The following is a 20,454-nucleotide window of genomic DNA, read 5'->3' as shown; positions in this document are numbered from 1 at the left end:
ACATTTGTTGATTAACTGTTGCATGTTACCCTGACATCGATTACTCGACGGCGCCTTTTGAGATGTATTCCTTCAACCTTCCTGTGGGTCCTTACTCTTCAGAAAACCGCACATCCTTGGCCAATATTTAAGAAGGACTTTACCGACCATTCCACCGATCATCCCACCAACATCCCCTCCACCAGCCTCGCAGACGCTACAACGACCTCATATTGCCTGCATTACCATCAATAATAAGAAAAAACTTTCACACAAAGAAAATTTATTATATCTTGCCAACATTGTCAGAAATACATCATCCTACTTCACTCATATAACTAAAAGGACAACGTATGAAGTTATTGCATAAATGTGTGTTATATGTCTGAACTGACAATCAAAATGAAATGAGCGGTACTTCCTTCAGCATATATCTAACAAACTTAATACATACTACTTTAAGGGAATCAGTCACAACACACTTCACTTTGTATGTAATAAACATTAACCTCAGTTGTTTTGAAGTTCAGACACAAAATGAAGAACACTGTAACAAATATGTAGACTCAAGGTTGAAAGCTTCAATGTTTCTCCTTCGGTTTCCCTCTGGTTTTCCTCAAGATTGTCCCAAGCACAGAAAGCAATACTGAGAGCGCCAGGGATGGAAGGATGGAAGAATTCGTAATATTTTGCATAATGTAAATCGTATTATATGAATCCAAGGTGCACCGGGTGCAATGGGTACAAGAATAATTTATCCTTGAGTGAAGTAATCGTCTAAGTACAATAATAACTTAAATGTAAAACAGAAACAATCAAAAAAGTACTACACTAGTCTGTACATTGAAAAGTAAAGAATAATGCAAATCAACTTTACAATGTTAAGGTATTAGTTATGCTAAAATGGCAATAAACGCTTTGTTGTTAAAATGATGACTCATTACGAATCTACTGAATTACGTGATATCGAGTATTCATCGATGTTGCACGCCTAGTATTGTATACTAACGAAAAAATAATCTAAACCTACAAATCACATAGTGTCCCGATGTAAAATTTTTATCCATTATGGATGTGGAACACGGCAACTGTGATGAATAAAGATTTCTTGAAATTGCTGCAACTAGTTGCCTTTCGTTTCGTTGTTCAATTTTTTTGTATTGTTATTCGGTTTCGAACCGTCTAACTATTCATCATCATATGTAATATATTAATTGCCTGCAGCAGTGTGGGACTCATGTAGAGTGATTAGTATCCATTGGTTGGATGTTAATATACACAGTATTTGGAAAACGTGATGAATGTTTTCCAGCGACGTTAACTGTAGGGCAATTTACACACTCAGCCACAAGTAAAATGTTCCACATGCTTTACAGAACGTAAAATGATTTCACTGACGATATTTTCACGCAGCACAAATCTCTTGAAAACTTCCAGAAATGTCGTAGCTATTCGTTTGAGATCTGCAGCAGAATGATTTTCATTTACTCGCCAAATGTCTGGGTTTACTGAATAGTGTTTTCCCAGTATTAGAGCTTTAATGACCTGTAGCTTCCCCCTAGCATTTACGATGCCAGGAGTGGGTCTTAACCAGCACACTTGCACGTTGTGAAGAGCACACGCTTACAGCAGAAAGACGACGTACAGAATGGCGCACCCACAGACTGCGTTGTCTTCTATATCTTTCACATCACTTGCAGCGCCATCTGTTGTTGAACATTGTAACTACTGTAATTTCGAAAGTTTGTCTGCCTGAAAATGTACTGTTGTCCCAAGCATATTGCAACAAACGGTGTATTTCTATCGCTGCCCGTTTAGTTTTTATTGCCATTTCAAATATACCGGTCATTTTTGAAACACCCTGTAGCAATGGGGATATTACAGCTTCTTGAGGAACTCCTGCTTTTTGAGTGTAGTGAGATAACATTAGATTTCCAACTAGTACTTGCACTTTTCTATTGCTGACGAGGTTAATAATTAGCTGTACTATTTCAGGTGGGATGGTATACATTAACATTGTGTAAGGATGTCCAGCGTGGCATACCTTGCCTAAGACGTTTTCTGTATACAGGAAGAGGGCAGCAGTCTCATCTGCTAAGATGTAGTCTTCTGCTGCTTAGTTAATCAGCCTTAATAATTGGCAGAGGTTCTATAACTACGTCTGAGACCAGCTTGCTCGAGTAGTTTAATGTTGCCGACTTCTGCAAACTACTGGATAATGAGGTGACAAAAATCGTGGGATAGAGTACACGAGGTATAACAGGGCAGTGCATTGACGGAGCCGTAATTTGTGTTTTCAAACTGACTATGGCCGCACAGTGGCAGTTAACAACCCTGAACGTGGAATCATAGTTGGAGCTAGACACACAGTACACTCAGTTTAGGAAATCGTTAGAGAATTCAATATTCCTAGATTCGCAGTGTCAAGAGTGTGCCGAGAATACGAAATTTCAGGCACTATCACTCACCACGGACAACGCAGTGGCCGACGGCCTTCACTTAACTACCGAGAGCAGTGGCGTTTACGCACAGCTGTGAGTGCTAACAGCCAAGTAACAGGGCGTGAAATAACCTCGTAATTCAGTGTGAGACGCACCACGAATGAATCTGTTAGGACAGTACGGCGAAATTCGGTGTTGATGGGCTACGGCAACAGACGACAGAAACGAGTGGCTTGCACGACATAGCCTGCAGCGCATCTCCTGGCTCATGGACGTATTTATTATATCCTAGACGACTGCGAAACCGAGGCCTAGTCAAGGGAGTCCCGATTATAGTTGGTGAGAGCTGATGGTAGGGTTCGAGGGTGGCGGAGACCTCACGAAGTTCCGGACACAAGTTGTTAACAAGCGACTGCGTAATCTGACGGTGGCTCCATAATGGTGTGGGCTGTGTTTACATGGAATGGACTGGCTCCTCTAGTCCGACACAGTGGATTATTAACTGCAAATGGTTACGTTCGGCTACTGAAAGGCCATTTGCAGGCAAACAACGATGGGGCGTATATGGATGACAAATTTCCATGTCACTGTGCTGCAATTGTTTGCGACTGTCTTGAAGAACAGTTTGGGCAATTCGAGAGACTGATCTAGCCAACCCAGATCACCCCTCATGAATCCCACCGAACATTTATGGAACGTAATCCCGAGTTCATTCGTGCACAGAATCCTGCAACGGTAACGCTTTCGCAGTTACGAACGGTTACAGAGGCAGCTTGGCTCAATGTTTCTGAGGAGGCCATCCAACATCTTGTTCAGACCGTGCTGCGTTGAATGTCTTCGCAGGGCAAAAGGAACACCGACACGATACTAGGAGATGTTTAATGACTTTCGTCACCTTAGCGTGAGCAAGTTCCTGTGGTAGAAGTACATCTAAATGAAATCGTCCATTGTCAATTTCCAGACAGCATTATTACATTTTGGCTCCCTCATTGGGTTTACGTTTATTTTTGTCTGTATAATTTTCTTTTCTCTTTGGTTAGGAAGAGGATATGTGCAGAAAGCCTTGTAACCTCCCCCTCACTTATCGACCTTAATGACAGTAAGAATTAAACCGCATGTACCTAATGGACATTTGGAAAAAGCAACCGTCACCGAAGTTAATCTGTCGGTAAAGAGGGAGGAAAGGGTTACATCTAAATGAAAGGAAAAATGCAAATGAAACTGGTGGAAATTAATTTTGAAAAGGGGTAAAGTTAATAAAGAAAGTAAATGTGCGGTCGTTACGTTAACAATTAACTGGCGTTAATTAGATATTTGAGATTTGGGAAAAATAACGGTCGCCAGTCCTATGGACAACTACCATAATAACTGAAAAAGAAAGGTTAATGCACATATAATTAGCACTAAAAGCGTGGCAACTGAAGGTTGACACGTGTTGTGTGAAAAATGAATGTTTGTCAGAAGTAATAAAATAAGGTTAGTCTTGGGCTACCTCAACAGTCATCTCAAAAGCAACTTGAATCTACGCCATTTGGAACTAAGAGATTTAACTCTGAACTTGAATTAAATGATTTTGAACAATTAACAATAGTAAAATTTAATACGTACCAAGCTGAGCTGCAGTCACATGTAAGCTAAAATATGGTAACAAAACTCGCACTCTTAATTTGTGCTTGTGTAATCTAAATATTGTAGGCAGCTATGGATACTGTAACTGAACTTTGAAATTAAAGCAGTCAAAAAATGGTTCAAATGGCTCTGAGCACTATGGGACTTAACATCTATGGTCATCAGTCCCCTAGAACTTAGCACTACTTAAACCTAACTGACCTAAGGACAGCACACAACACCCAGTCATCACGAGGAAAAGCAGTGAAATCGAATGATATTACTTTAATGCTGGCGTTTGAATTTCAACGACACTCGAGTTCATTTCGGAAAAGGAAGGGACCCTTTTTGGTAATGCAATTGGGACAATGAGCAACAAAGGTTCATGCTAAGAATGCTGTATTTTAGTGATGCTAATGGATTAGTTTGAAAAGCTGAGGTCTGCCACACAGTTCTAAAATTTTACGTGCTTTCAGTCTTCCTTGTCGGTTGATTGAAGGTTTGAAGTCGTCGCTCGAGGAGGTGGCGACAATCGCTTATTGTCGGCCGTATCTGTTGCAGAAGCTGGCTGTTGCCTGCTAATGTTGCCCGTCCGCGTCACCGTGCCAGAAACTATCATAGGAAGTCGATCGCAATTACATGTTGCCAAACCTCGTAAGCGCGGCAACTCGCGGGAGCGTCACTCAACACACCTGCTCCACCACCCTACTCCAGCCAGAGTCCCTCTGCCTGCATTCCACGCGGCAGAGTTAACACTACCAAAGATCCTAAAGACTTTGGTTATCCACACGACCTATCGGTGTAATCGTTCTATAGCATAGTTTTCCCTAGGCAAGACCCAGCATAAAAACACAAATAGTATTTACGAAACAAACCAATTATACATCGACATACATATATATATATATATATATATATATATATATATATATATATGTCGATGTATAGGAGTACTTTTTAAGATGCCAGACTGTACCACTTGAACAAGTATCTGACTGTAGCTATCAAGGTCCTCTATGGCATCAATGATTGTCGTAATGGGCCTTTGTTTAAGAACTTTATTCTGAATTTGTCTACATTCAGGTTTTTAGAAACTATGGAAGTTTTCTTTTTGTTATAGTCATTTTTGTCGTGATTAAAAGTAGTTCTAATGCTGATGGGTAGGTGATCGCTGGAAATACTGTCGCCTATCTCCACCTCGCTGTAGCGTCTAGCGATTTGTGGAATGCAGATGATGTGGTCAACGGTTGAAGTTCCTCACTGGTTCTTGAAATTATGTGAGTTATTTTCCAGATGGACAAAGGTATCATTGAGAGCGGCGACAAGAAAATCGTCTTTTTTATTGTCAGTTTTATCGCCAAAAACAGTGGACTGGCCTTTAGGTTACCTGTGATAATGGCTGGACCACCTGAGCAAATATATTCGAAGGGAGTACTTGGTAAATCCTCAATGGTATGTACATGTATAATTGCGGAAAACACAGGTTTCTTGTATTTACCTACAATTTTTAGAACAATAATTTGATGGGGTTTTTGGTTTTCTGGGACATCGAGTCGTATAAATGCCAGTTGTTTTGCGTGAAAAATGACGACACCTCCATGTGAACATCTTCCTCTTCCTGATTTTGGCATTTCAAGTCTGTGACAGACGTAGTTGAGCGGGCATATATCCTATCCAAAGCATCTGGTTTCGCCAGTTCCGATAATCGTGATGTTCTATTCGCTTACAAATTTTCTTTTTCAGCACAGAAAAAAGTGATTTGCCTTGACGAAGCATGAAGTAACAGTGTCTTGATTATGCCCGATTGTTAAGGAACTATCTTTGCACAGGCCATGCGGTTCTAGGCCCTGCAGTCTGGAGCCGGGCGACCGCTACGGTCGCAGGTTCGAATCCTGCCTCGGGCATTGATGTGTGTGATGTCCTTATGTTAGTTAGGTTTAATTAGTTCTAAGTTCTAGGCGACTGATGTCCTCAGAAGTTGAGTCGCATAGTGCTCAGAGCCATTTGAGCCATATCTATGTACAGCTACATCCACATGGATACTCTGCTAATCGCACGTAAGTTCCTGCCAGAGGGTTATCGAACCACCTTCACAATAACTCTCTACTATTCCAAGTCCGAACAATGCTAGGGAAAACGAACACCGATATCTTCCCGTGAGAGATCTGAGTTGTCTATTTTATTACAATCATCGTTTCTCCCTATGTAGGTCGGATCCACAAAATATTTTCGCGTTCAGAGGAGAAAGTTGGTGATTCAAGTTTCGTGAGAAGATTACGCCGGAACGAAATACGCCTTTTTTTTTTTAATATGTCCACCCCAAAAACCTGCATCACGTCAGCGATACTCTCTCCCCTATTTCTCGGTAATACAAAACGGGCTGATCTTCTTCGAACTTTCTCGATGTATTCCATTAATCCTATCTAATAAGGATGCCACACCGTGCTGCAGTACTCCAGAAGAGGACAGACAAGCGTAGTAGAGGCAGTCCCTTTAATAGATCTGTTACATCGTCTAAGTGTTCTGGCAATAAAACACAGTCTTTGGTTCGCCTTCTCCACAGCATTTTCTATGTGTTCTTCCCAATTTAAGTTGTATGCAGTTGTAATTCCTCGGTATTTAGTTGAATTTACGCCCTTTCGATTTGACTGATTTATCATGTAACCGATCTTTAACGGATTTCTTTTAGCACTCATGTTGATGACCTCATACCTTTCATTATTTAGGATCAATTGCCAATTTTCGTACCATATATGTATCATTTGTAAATCGTCTTGTACTTTGTTTTGATCTTCTGCCTACTTAACTAGACGATAAATAGACGATAAACGACCGCATCAACTGAAAACAACCTAAGACAGCTACTCAGATAGTCTCCTAAATCGTTTATACAGACAGGGAACACCAGAAGTCCTTTAACACTACTTTAAGGAACGATAAAATTTGCTTCTGTTTAACTCAATGGCGTTCCGTCTGTTATTACGAACTGTGACTTCTCTGACAGGAAAGCACTAATCTAGACACATAACTGAGACGATATTCCATAAGCACGCAATTTGACTACAAGCCGCTTGTGAGGCACTGTGTCAAAACTTTTTTTTTTTTTACTTTATTGTTATTTGAATACCTGTACAAATCAGGTAGGCTGGCAGCGGCACACTTCGCCGCTCTTCAGCCATAGTGTTTACAATAGTATAAGAACGGAGAATGATAATGAACATAGTGACGGGCAAAAGAGAGAGGTCACAGAGACACAAAAAACACGGAGTCGTTCACACGTGACGATAACAACACTGAAAACACGTTGGCACGGCGCACAGAACACTGATAAATCCGATGGCACAAGTGAACGTAGTAGTGGGACGGCGGACACCAAAAACACTAAACGACGTCACACACACGAGACACAGAAGGCAATGATCTCCGGCGCGCGAATGTTCACTATGCGTGTGCGAGTCCGGGGACCTGCCAAGAGAGGAGGAGGAGGAAGGGGAGTGGGAGAGCGAGAGGGGAGAGCAGGGATGCCACGGGCAGGGGAGATAGGGGGGGAGGGAGGAAGGGGGAGAGGAAGCCCGGGGGAAGAGAGGTGGAGGGAGGGGACGGGGAAAAGGAAAAAGAAGGGAAGAGAAGAGAAGGGAGGGAGGGTGCCGAAAGGAAAAGACACCGGAAGTGGGGGGTGGGGCAGGGTCAAAGTTGATAGGAGGGGTAGATGGAGGGGACGAGGACATCATCAGGGAGGGGGAGCTGGCGGAAGCCACCTTGGGAGAGGGTAAGGAGGGTGGAGAGATGGAGACCGGGTGGGACGTGGGAATACAGGCGCGGCAGCAGGCGGGGGTGGGAGAGGATCGGGGATACGAGCGGGTGAGGAGGATCAAGCTTATGGGAGGTGTACAGGATCCGTATCCTTGTGTCAAAACCTTCTGCAAATCTAAAAATACGGAATCAACTTGAAATCCCTTGTCAATACAACTCAACACTTCGTGTGAGTAAAGAACTAGCTGTGTTTCACAAGAATGATTCATTGTAAATCCTTCTTCACTGTGTGTCAATAGACCGTTCTATTCTATGTAATCCGTAATGTTCGAACAAATATACACTATGTGATCAAAAATATGCGGACACCTGGCAGTAAATGACTTACAAGTTCGTGGCGCCCTCCATCGGTAAAGCTGAAATTCAATATGGTGTTGGCCCACCCTTAGCCTTGATGATAGCCTCCACTCTCGCAGGCATACGTTCAATCAGACCCTGGAACGTTTCTTGAGAAATGGCAGCCCATTCTTCGCGGAGTGCTGCACTGAGGAGGGATATCCATGTCGGTCGGTGAGGCCTGGCACGAAGTCGGCGTTCCAAAACATCCCAAAGGTGTTCTATAGGATTCAGGTCAGGACTTTGTGCAGACGAGTCCATTACAAGGATGTTATTGCCGTTAAGCCCTCCGCTACAGGCCGTGCATTCCGAACAAGTGCTCGATCGTGCTGAAAGATGCAATAGCACTCTCCGAATTGCTCTTCAACAGTGGGAAGCAAGAAGGTGCTTAAAACATCAATGTAGGCCTGTGCTGTGATAGTACCACGAAAAACAAGGGGTGCAAGCCCCCTCCATTAAAAACACGACCACACCATAACACCAAGGTCTCCGAATTTTACTGCTGCCACTACACAAGTGACGTTCACCGGACATTCGTCATACTCACACCCTGCTATCGGATCATCACATTGTGTACCGTGATTCGTCACTCCACACAATGTTTATCCACTGTTCAATCGTCCAATGTTTACGTTCCTTACACCAAGCGAGGTGTCGTTTGGCATTTACTGGCGTGATGTGTGGCTTATGACTAGCCGCTCGACCATGGAATCCTAGTTTTCTCACCTCCCGCCTAACTGTCATAGTACTTGCAGTAGATCCTGATGCTGTTCGGAATTCCTGTGTGATGGTCTGGATAGATGCCTGCGTATTACACGTTACGACCCTCTTCAACTGTCTGCGGTCTCTGTTAGTCAACAGACGTGGTCGACCTGTACGCTTTTGTGCTGTACGTGCCCCCTCACGTTTCCACTTCACTATCACATCGGTAACGGTGGACCTAGGGATGTTTAGGAGTGTGGAAATCTTGCGTACAAACGTATGACACAAGTCACACCCAATCACCTGACCACGTTTGAAGGACGGTGGACCTAGGGATGTTTAGGAGTGTGGAAATCTTGCCTACAGACGTATGACACAAGTGGCACCCAGTCACCTGACCACGTTTGAAGTCTGTGAGTTCCGCGGAGCGCCCCATTCTCCTCTCTCACGATGTCTAATGACTACTGAGGGGAATACCTGGCAGCAGGTCACGGCACAACGCACCTAATACGAAAAAGTACCTTTTTCGGGTGTTCGGATACTTTTGATCATATAGTGTATGTTCCAAAACCTTGCTGCGAATCGACGTTAATGATACGGGGCTGTAATTTAATGGATTACCTCTACTGCCTATCTTGAGTATTTGTGTGAACTGTGCAACTTTCCACTCCTTTGAGTACGGAGTTTTCGGCGAGTGAGCTGTTGTATATGATTGTTAAGTATGAAACTATTGCGTCAGCATATTTTGAAAGGAACCTAATTGGTGTACATTCTGGACCGGAAGACTTGCTTTTATTAAGTGATTTAAGTTGTTTCAATCCTCCGAGAATATCTACTTCTAAGTTGTTCATGTTGGCAGCTGTTTTTGATTCGAATTCGGGAATATTTATTTTGTCTTTTTTGGTGAAGGAATTTCGGAGGGCTGTGCTTAGAAACTCTGCTTTCGCGGCACTGTGATCGATAGTATTTCCATTGCTATCGCTCAGAGCAGGCATTGATTGTGTCTTGCCGCTATCATACTTTACATACGACCAGAATCTCCATAAAGGAAGTGTTCAGATATCAAGAGCGTAACTGGAAGCTTAAGTTAGTCTGATGAATATGACGGCCTGGTGATGCAGGTATGAACGTTGTTCCAGGCGAGCGTTATTTCATTACCTCGCCTAAGCAACTTTATAAAACTGTTCTTATTTTCTGCGTTATGAGAAATCGACGTTCAGATACAATGATGAGGGGTGCAGTAGTGAATGCACACAGAAAATTTTCTGTCTGGGAGCACAATTCATCTTGGACTGGTGTGCAAGAAGCTTGCCGATTGTTTTATTATGGTCTGAAATACCACATTATTGAAGGGTCTTCGTGTGAGTAGCGAAAAGATACGCATTGCCTTTTCAAAATTGGTTTCCCTGCTCTGCATGTTCATCTTCGATATCCTTGGTGATATCATGATCGACACTGGTAATGACTACGCTAAGGAAGGATACATGTGCTTTCCCATTCTGATCATGGTTTGCTGCGCAAAGTTACTAACCTGGCGCCTGCTTCAGGTCTATATGTGATGGCGATAGTCTCTTTGAGCTGTGTTTCAAAGTCAGTTTGGTCGGTGATGGTTACGGGTATTCTTCCTGAAATTCATGTCAAACACAAACTGAGTAAGGTTAAATTACTATAGTACTGTATAAAAAGTTTTGACAGTTTCCTCGGAGTCAAATTTTCAGAAACGACTGTTCTTGGTTGTATATTGACATCAAATTTTATTGGGTTCTCATCAGAATCAGTGGATGCTGTGGAATTTCGTCCACGGCAACGTCTGGTGCTTACCAGTTGAAATACTTCATCATCATTGTGTCAGAAGGTTTGGTTTCATGAGGTTGTTTGTTAGATTGACAATGAGTAGCTGAGAATTGGTCAGAGTGTGTTTTTTTTTGAAATTCCATTAGTTATTGCTGAATTTTAACCATTGTAGCTGTAGCGGGTTTCTTGGCTTCCGCCTCATTTTTTGTTAGCCGTGTTGGCCGCTTCATCTGCATAATGGAGGTGGGACGATCTAGGAGCCTGCTAAGCCTATTCGCGAATCCTTGATCCGGGCCTTAAATCTGCGCCTTGGCCTCGGCAGACGCGGGCTGACCGGCTGTAGACAGGGCCGTGGCCTGCAGTGTTACCTCGGTGCAAGTCCCTAACTCTGGCTGTATAAAAAACTGAACCTCGCAATAGTTAGTCCTTGCAAAGGTAACACCGATTTTCCATTTCTTACGGAGCAACACAAACTTAGACATGTCCTGCAGCGATAGCAGCAGCCGAGTGGTGAGCGACGTTTAATGCCGTGGAGTATTAACCTCAAAATAACCCTGGAGAAACTGCGAGGGAGTGGAAAATGCCAGTCCCCACCAGAAACACGCCACCTGCATCAACAATGCGTACTTCTAGCAGGTCTGGACATTCCTTGAATTTTCCAACTGAACTCCTGTGAATGATTCCAGAGTTCAGCTAATCACGACAAAGTTGTAAAGGTGGTGAAACAATGTAGCATTTATTAATGGAATTAACTGTAGTGTGGAAATGAAATGATAATATTGAATAAAACTGTTTATATTAATTATGTTATCTGGCTCTAAAATTAATTCAGAAACACTGTATTTTCTCTTCACGAAATAGTTTCGCAATATTAGGTATTGCAAAGTCTTCACACTCATTTCTCAGTATTGTCTGAGGTGCTTAGTATTTTTGGCATAAAGTCATCTTCAAAGTTTATAATATTATTTTTGTTTGTGCTTAAGTGCTTAATGATAACTTAGTAGGCATGTGTGAATCTCTCTCTCTCTCTCTCTCTCTCTCTCTCTCTCTCTCTCTCTGTGTGTGTGTGTGGGGGGGGGGGGGAGTTGGGGGGGATGTTCTTGTATGAACGCTTTTCTGTATCTTTGCTATGTCATTCGTTGCGTAAATGCAATGCTGACGGGTCTTATTATAAATCATTAACTACATTTTGATAATGTTAATGAGTTCATTGAATTATTTCATTTCAAATACACATGAATGTAAAACACTCTTACTACATATACTTGAAATGTTTTGGTGTAAGACGATGTTACAAGGTCAGTCGGACATCAAGGAAATATGCAAACCACAATAACAAGCACTAACCCGGTGCCTTGCCCAGTGTCAGTGTCAATCAGCGATGATATTCCACACTTTCCTACGAATGTTTTGATCTCGATCCCTTCCTTTGTCTGAGATACACAGAAGACAAGCAGTTCAAATATCAAAAAATCAAGAAAATAGCTAGCTACGCGTGGAACTCGCACACTCAGAGTTCCGTACAGCATCACTTATGTGCACAAACACTTCATCTACTCTGTTTTAGCTCGCTCGTTATGTTACTGTTTGATTTGTCTGAAAAAGTTTCTTTTTTCTTTGACTACGGTAAACACACGTGTACGATGCCTACCCTTCCTTTCTACAATAGTTTTCTTAGGAGCACTGTTCAAGATGGCAGACTGTACCCTTTGAACAAGTAGTTATTGTAGTTATCAAGTTCATCTAGAATATCAGTTTCTGTTGTAATGGACTTTTTGCTTAGTAACTCAATTTTGAAGTTTGCTACATTAAGGTATTTGGAATCTATGAAAGGTTTCTTTGTGTTACTGTCATTTTTGTCGTGGGTAGAAGTCGTTGATTTTGTGATGATGGGTACGGATCGCTGGAAACGGTGTCAACTGTTTCGACAACCTCGACGACTTCTGCTTGTTATCGACATTGATACTGGCAAGATATCAGTCCCAGGGTTTCCAAGACTTTCAAGTTTGAAGACTGATAGCAAATAACAAATATTTTTCAGTTGGACCCAATTACATATTAACAATATTCAGTTTTTTCCATTTATTTCTACTGTGAAACCATGCGTGTTGCAAAATTTTATGATTCTACATCAACTGCGAGTACCCTACAGGCTCTGACAAGAGAGTTTCTGAGAACCAAACTTTGTGACATAAATGACCGTATGTTTTGCTCGCAATGAATTACAAGATTAACGTTTTGGTACCCCAAAAGGATCACAGTCCTCAGTACGTGACATTAATTTCAACTTGATACGACTCCACAGTTTTCGGTTTATTTACATGTACTTATTCGGTGAAGCCTTGGTTCTTGCCAAATTTTATGAATGGGAAGTACCTTGTTGGGTTTGATGACTGAGTTTTCGAGTGTCAAAATATGTGATGCAGATGGCCGTATCTGTTGACTTAGTAGCTTCAATTTTTACGTCTCCAAGCCACTGTACACATTATTATGTGGGAAATTTCAACTTAATACGTCGACTCGTCCCTGAGAGAAAGTGTTATGAAGAGTCGGATGGACAGAGACACAGGCAGGCAGGTGGAAAACAATGTGATCCTATGAGTGATCCGTTTTTACCGACCTATGGGAGGATTCTTAATGATATGAGTTGTAAGTAGGCTGTTCATGTTTTCTTATTGGCAACGTTACGTAGCGCTCTGTATGAAAATCACTGGCTGTGCTGTGTGCAGTCTGTGGCTAGTTTGCATTGTTGTCTGCCATTGTAGTGTTGGGCAGCGGCAGCTGGATGTGAACAGTGCGTAGCGTTGCGCAGTTGGAGGTGAGCCGCCAGCAGTGGTGGATGTGGGGAGAGAGATGGCGGAGTTTTGTAATCTGTCATGAACTGATATATATATTATGACTATTAAGGTAAATACATTGTTTGTTCTCTATTAATATCTTTCATTTGCTAACTATCCCTATCAGTAGTTAGTGCCTTCCGTAGTTTGAATCTTTTATTTAGCTGGCAGTAGTGGCGCTCGTTGTATTGCAGTAGTTCGAGTAATGAAGACTTTTGTGAGGTAAGTGATTTCTGAAAGGTATAGTTTAATGTTACTCAGGGCCATTCTTTTGCAGGGATCTTTGATAGTCAGATTGCGTTGCTCTAAAAACATTGTGTGCCAGTTTAAGCACAGTCTTGTATAAATTGTTCAAAGGGGACGTTTCATATGTCGACCCTTAGCCGAGGATACCTCACTGGAATCTTCTGATTTTTTCTTGTAGTTTGTGTAATCAGTGTAGCTTTTGTTTATTGCTAGCGCGTAATTATGGAGAGAATTTCCTTGGTAGTTGTGGTTTTTCATTGTTGCACAGTAAAACAGTTGTGGCATGCATGTAGATTTGCACCAAGTATTTCGCAGCTGCAATTAACTAGATATTATTTTCAGTGCTGTGTTAATGTGTTCTCTTATTTTTGCTCTTCAAATTGTGTTTTTCTGTGTTATCGTGTGAAATATTGTCACAATAATGGCGTGTGAAAAACGTAACACTAGGCTCCAAAGTAAACTGAGAAATAATAGTGACGACGAGCGTAGCTTATCAGCACCACTGTGTAGTGAATTAACAGACATTCCAAATAGTAATTTGGTAATTGTGCATAGGGAAATGGAGCGGGCGGCAAATAATGGTGTAGACAGTGAAACAGGTTGTGAACAGGGAAGCATTATCGATCGATCGGTCGGAAACAGCTCGCCTCAGGAATCCGAAATGACAGGACACAATTTTACAAATACTGTAGATTCAGGTTTTGCGTCCTCACCGTTTTCTCAAATAAGTCAGGACACATTTTCAGCTTGTCAAAATGTGAATGTTGCCGGTGCAAATGCACTGCCGAAAAGCGTAGAGGGACAGATTCCAGACACTAATGCATTGTTATTACAACTAATGCAACAAATGGAACAAAATCAGAGACAAACACAGCAAAAGCTTCAAAAGTTAGACACAATGGAACAAAATCTTCAAAAGTTAGACACAATGGAACAACACCAGAGACAAACACAGCAACAGTTAGACGCAATGGAACAAAATCTTCAAAAGTTAGACACCACGCTTGAACAAACACGTGAAGATTTAACTACTGAGTTACATAACATTGAATCGAAATGTCAAAAAGTCTGTAATGACGTAAAAACACAAATTTGTGAGCATTTCCAACCTATTTTTTCGCGTCATGAAAATGCATTACAGAATCACGAAGCAGCCATAAAAGAACTGCAAACTATTGTTCATGAAAATCATGAGACCTTGAAAGCTAAAATGGACTCAGTTGCATCTACCGATTCGGTTACGCAACTTGCAAAAACTCAGGAAAACTTAAAGGACACAGTAGATACTCTGAAAATTGGTTCAGAAAGACACATGGATGAAATAGTTCATTATCAGAGAAAGTAGCCGAACTTTCGGATCAGGTCACTAACTTATCTACGAAGATAGATGATAATCTGAATGACACAAAACCGGTAGTCCTTAATGACACAGAGGAGTGCGAACAAATTAGAAAACTGAAACAAAATCTGTATCAAATCAATACGCAACATCAAAGAGAAATCCGGGAAGTACAAGATCAGCTGACACAGGTAATACAAGAATTACGTATTTCATAGGACACTCGCACTCCAATACGGGAAGAGGGACATAGAAATACGGAACAGCCACAAAATAATAGCACAGGGCATTTCGGAAATTATGAAAGAAATTGGCAATGTGCACCGAATTTTGAGATCGAACCGCCGACACGACGTAACAATGACCGACATGCTACTCGCCGACACGATGATTTTGACTATAAGCTGTTCATTACTACACGTAAATTCAAAACGTTTAAGAATTCTGCCAACGACATTCATCCACAAGCGTGGCTCCATCAATTCTCTCATTGTTTTCCTCCCAACTGGTCATTGGAGCAGAGGTTAGAATTTATGTGTGGCTACTTGTAGAATGAACCAGCTGTAAGAATGCGATCAGTCATTCACGATTGTCACAGTGAAGGAGAATTTTACCATGCGTTCCTCTCAGCATATTGGTCACAAGCTACACAAGACCGAGTAAAACATAGCATTATGATGATGAAACACTTTGAACAATCTGAATTTTCCAGTCTTGTCAAATATTTTGAAGACATGTTGCACAAGAATCAGTACCTGTCAAACCCATACAGCCCCTCAGAACTCATCCGCATTTGCTTAATCAAAGTACCTGAACATTTACGGCATATTATTTTGGCAGGACGTTGCAAAGACGACATTGAAGCTTTTCAGGGACTCTTACAAGAATTAGAAATTGACACAGACAGTTGCGGGATGCGAAAACAGGAAAACAATCACTACAGGTCACATCCGTCACAATTCCGTGACGACAGAAACAATAAATGGCCACGACAAACCTATTCTTACAACGTAAATCGTGACCAAACCAGACACCACCCATATGACAACCACTGGCAGAGTAATAGTTACAGAGAAAGATCGCATTTCCGTAGTAATGAATTTGACAGAGACAATCATAGAAACAGACAATTTGGCAACCAGGACTATTATTATCATGGGAGACAGAATAACTTCAGACGCAACGGTCCACCGTGCAGTGATAATTCAGGGAGAAATTCTCCACCACTTAACCGACGAGAAATAATCTACAGCAACTACCGACAAAACGACAGACCTGAACTGCATCAGAACTGGCAGGATTCTCGTCACGGTGAATTTGTAGAAGTTAGGTCTCCAAATCCCAGTAACGGCGCGCGCCAACACAGAAACAGACAATGACTCGCATCGCAGGCAGCCACCTGCACCCGCTGGCTCAGGGAAAAATAACATTGACGCTAACCTTGAGAAAAATTCCAGTATTCTTTACCGACGTATACCACATGATAATTGCGTTAAAGTTGAAACTCTGCGTACTAGGAAGAGCAAAGTTTTACACCACATTTCACATGTAAAACCGTTTATTGAAATGCTTTGTCAGACTTAAGAAACTGTTAACATGCAACTATGTTTTAAAGTTAACTACCCAGTCTAGAACCTAGGGAACATATTTAAACAGAAATTACGAATGCATTGTTATTGTGAACAGACGACACAGTGTTATTGTGTGGGTGTAGTCTTGCTTGTTAGTTGCACGATTACGTAACGACTATAAGGCTCACATACTTAGAACATTTACCAGTACTGCTAACGAGATTTTAATGCAACATTATGGTTTACTTGAAAATACATTCTGAATTAAAGTACTTTTTGAGAGATACCAGATGACACAGTGGTTAGTTTATGTGACAGCTACACGATTATATCACGACGTTACTAATGAGTGACAATTTACAATGTTGGTTTTGCAGTGTTTCTGTTTTATATCTGCACAGTTTTTCTGAATTCTTCTATAAAGTAATACATGTTTTAGTAGTAACTTCTGTGGGATAGCTACAAGGAGACAGCCTTTTCTGTAGCACAACAATACGTTACAGCACAGTACTTTCTTCATCATGGCAATAAGCGTAATAAGTATGATATCTATACGCAAAGCATTTCACTTTTGTTTATCATGAGGTCAGTACATTGACTTCTGCAGAACTTAGCTTTTGGAGGACGATAACTACGACACTTCCACAGAGATTATCTTACAGCAAGACGCACATTTAGCGCTACAGGACACGTATTTGAGTGATTAATTTTGTACTAAAAACATTTATTTTCAAAGATATTTGAAGTACAGTGATAAAAAGGTTTTCCGTAATACATTTCATTCCATTCTTGTAATCTGTAACACCTGAGGGTTTATCCTCAGGGGGGTGCACGCTTACTTTGTGTATCATGTGTGTGGCAAGCACAAGGAGCCCTAGCTAATATGGTATTTGCTTATACAACTTTACACATCGGTACCATATTTCTCTAACACACAAATTACACAGCTATCTGATCATTTAACTGAGAGAGACAAACATTTATTTTACTACATCAGTGACACCGTTGGATAACTTCACACTTACGAAATTGTATTTTGTCTGTACTTTGTGAACTGTTCACATTTTTTCGGAATCATTGTGATACTGTGAGAGCTTTGAATGATGTATTTGGTATGGGATCATGATTTTTAAAGTACGTTTGAGGCAGATGACACTTTTGACATGAGCAGAGAATTTTTTTTAGGTTTTGAAATTATTGGAGGAAGCTACGACGTTTTTGAGATTTGACTGAGATGTTATGATGTTATTTTTACGACAACGATGTGTATTATGCTGATGAGGTATGTTTATGATCAATAAGCCGATGTTATATGAGGAATTTGATTATGCTACATACTTATTAAGATGAAATATTGAAAAAGTGTTGACAAATATGTATATGTGTAGTAAGGTAAGGAGTAATGAATAGTGGTTAGGGACTCTGATTTCTGAAAAGGATGTTGGAAACCAAGAAACGTACTTTAAGAGTTATGAAATGTATGTAAATGCGTGAATGTATCACAATGCCGACGAAAATTTTTTGGACACTGTTATATCAATAGCATTTGGTTTCTACAGATTTGTAACGCAAATTCTTGACCTGTGACATATTTTTATATGAGACTGTCACTGTAGCGGAAACTGCTGTCGTAAATATTTCTGTAAGAAAGTTGAGTGACCACCTGCACGTAATGCGTTTTGGGCGCCCAGCTGAGAGGTAGTCGTCTGACAAAAGAAAGCCATTAGGTGAAAAAAAAAGGAGGCCATTATCCTCGCCATTGACATTCCTTTAGAGAAAACATTGCAAATGCGACACCCTCATTAGTTGGAAAGACACTTACATCTGCACACCTGATTATGACAAGCGTCTTTCTACGAGAGTTGAGAGAATATCTACTAACTTATGAAATGTCACATGACTACTGAATGATATTTTTATGCTTTGGTTTGCGTAATTGCTTATTTCATTTCATATCTGTTTTCCAGGTGTGTTGCAGCATTGGTTTTATAAAATAAACTTAAATGCATTTGCTAATGTGAACACTTTCTGTCAACAGATCTATTAAATGATAATTTTGTAATCCACATTCTTTAAAAAAGGAGCACTTGGAAAGGAAAGAACAATAAGAAGGGACTAGTAACAGTAACTGGACACATAATTTTCTTTTCAAGTACATGGTAATATTTTTTTTACAATAAGTTGTTGTGGTGCACCACTTTAATTACATAGACATTAAGATGTGAATATACATTTCCCTTATCTGCATTGTTGTTTTTACTGTAATATTTTTTCTGCTTGAGCTATGTCATGTTTAGGTATAAGTTGCTGCTGTTTGCCAGGCATAGTGTTATTGAATTTGGCTTTGTATTATTCTGTTAAGCCAGTTTTACTAATGATTTATTTTTATTGTTTGCTGCACATTGCCTTATATTAGTTGTAATATTACAATTGCTTTGCTAATTTCTTAATGCTGCTTGCTTCGCAAATCTGCGTTTTTTTCATTGATGTTTATATTAATTGTTTTATGTGATGCTGCATTGCCTCGTCCCTTGGTATATATATCTGCGCTCAGTAGATTTAACTTAGCTTAAGAGGGGTAGACTATATAAGAAACTAACTCTGATGACTTGGAAGAAATGTATTGAGAAGCTATATGAAAATGGTTTGGGCAAAAAAAAAAGGATACTGTACAGTGGAGAAAAACTATTTTTGACAGAGGATGTGAACAGAATACAGAAAGCAGGCTTAGATAGGACTTTTGGGAATAATGATGAACGAAGGGAGATCTCCATGCAAAATACTGCAGTAAAACAAACCCTGTCCTTTCTTTTTGTGTTATCCCACTATGTGTTTGTGTACCCTTGTGTATTTGTTTTCTTCCTGTCTCTGTAGTTTCATAGAATTTTTTCTTCTTTTAATATTAAGCTACATTCACTATGGTGAGGTATACTGTTATCCTCAAATATAATTGGCATTAATAATATGTTATTTACCTTATAAAAATGCTTAGATATTATTTATTCTGTTTTGTTTTAATGCTCATGTGTGAAGTTGATGTTTCGCAAGTTATTCTGATCTTTTATGTATGTACTCATGTCATAATTCCGGTAACACTGCTGTATATGTTAGTTCAATTCTTTTGTAAAGCCCATATTACCACAAATGTTATCTGTATTATTATGTTTTAATGGTGTATTTTGTATCTTTGTAATTGTATTCTTATGTTATAAAATTGTAATTGACACCAGTTCATCATATTATTAACTTGTAAGTTCCATTTCACTGCACACGTTTCTGTTGGTCATACTGTATGGACAATATGTGAGAAGTAGGGACTGTTAGTGTTTGCACGTGTGTTAATAATTCAGCAAGGGACTGGATAACAGCATTGCTGGTTCTAAGGACACTTCCAAAAAACTTTGTGAGTGCACAAGTGGTGATTATGGACTTAAGTGGTAATTATGGACTTGCTATATTGTCTGCAAGACTCTTCAATGGTGATTGTGCACCCGCACAGTCACAACAGATGGCTGTTGGCCATCTCTACAAGGACTACAGTGGGTCTGCACCTCTGGTGGCCCACCAATACCATACTCTCTACCAGGACTATAGTGGGCCTGTCCACAATTTCTACAAGGACTGCAGTGGGTCTACACCTTTGATGACTCACCAATACCATTATTTCTACAAAGACTACAGTGGGTCTGCACCTCTGGTGGCCCATCAATATCATAATCTCTACCAGGAATACAGTGGGTCTACTCTGTGATGACCTACCTACCAATATTCTTCATAACTTCGACTGA

The sequence above is a fragment of the Schistocerca cancellata genome, chromosome 5, assembly GCF_023864275.1.
Source record: "Schistocerca cancellata isolate TAMUIC-IGC-003103 chromosome 5, iqSchCanc2.1, whole genome shotgun sequence".
Taxonomy (NCBI): Eukaryota; Metazoa; Arthropoda; class Insecta; order Orthoptera; family Acrididae; genus Schistocerca; species Schistocerca cancellata.
Note: the sequence above shows the minus strand (reverse complement) of the source record.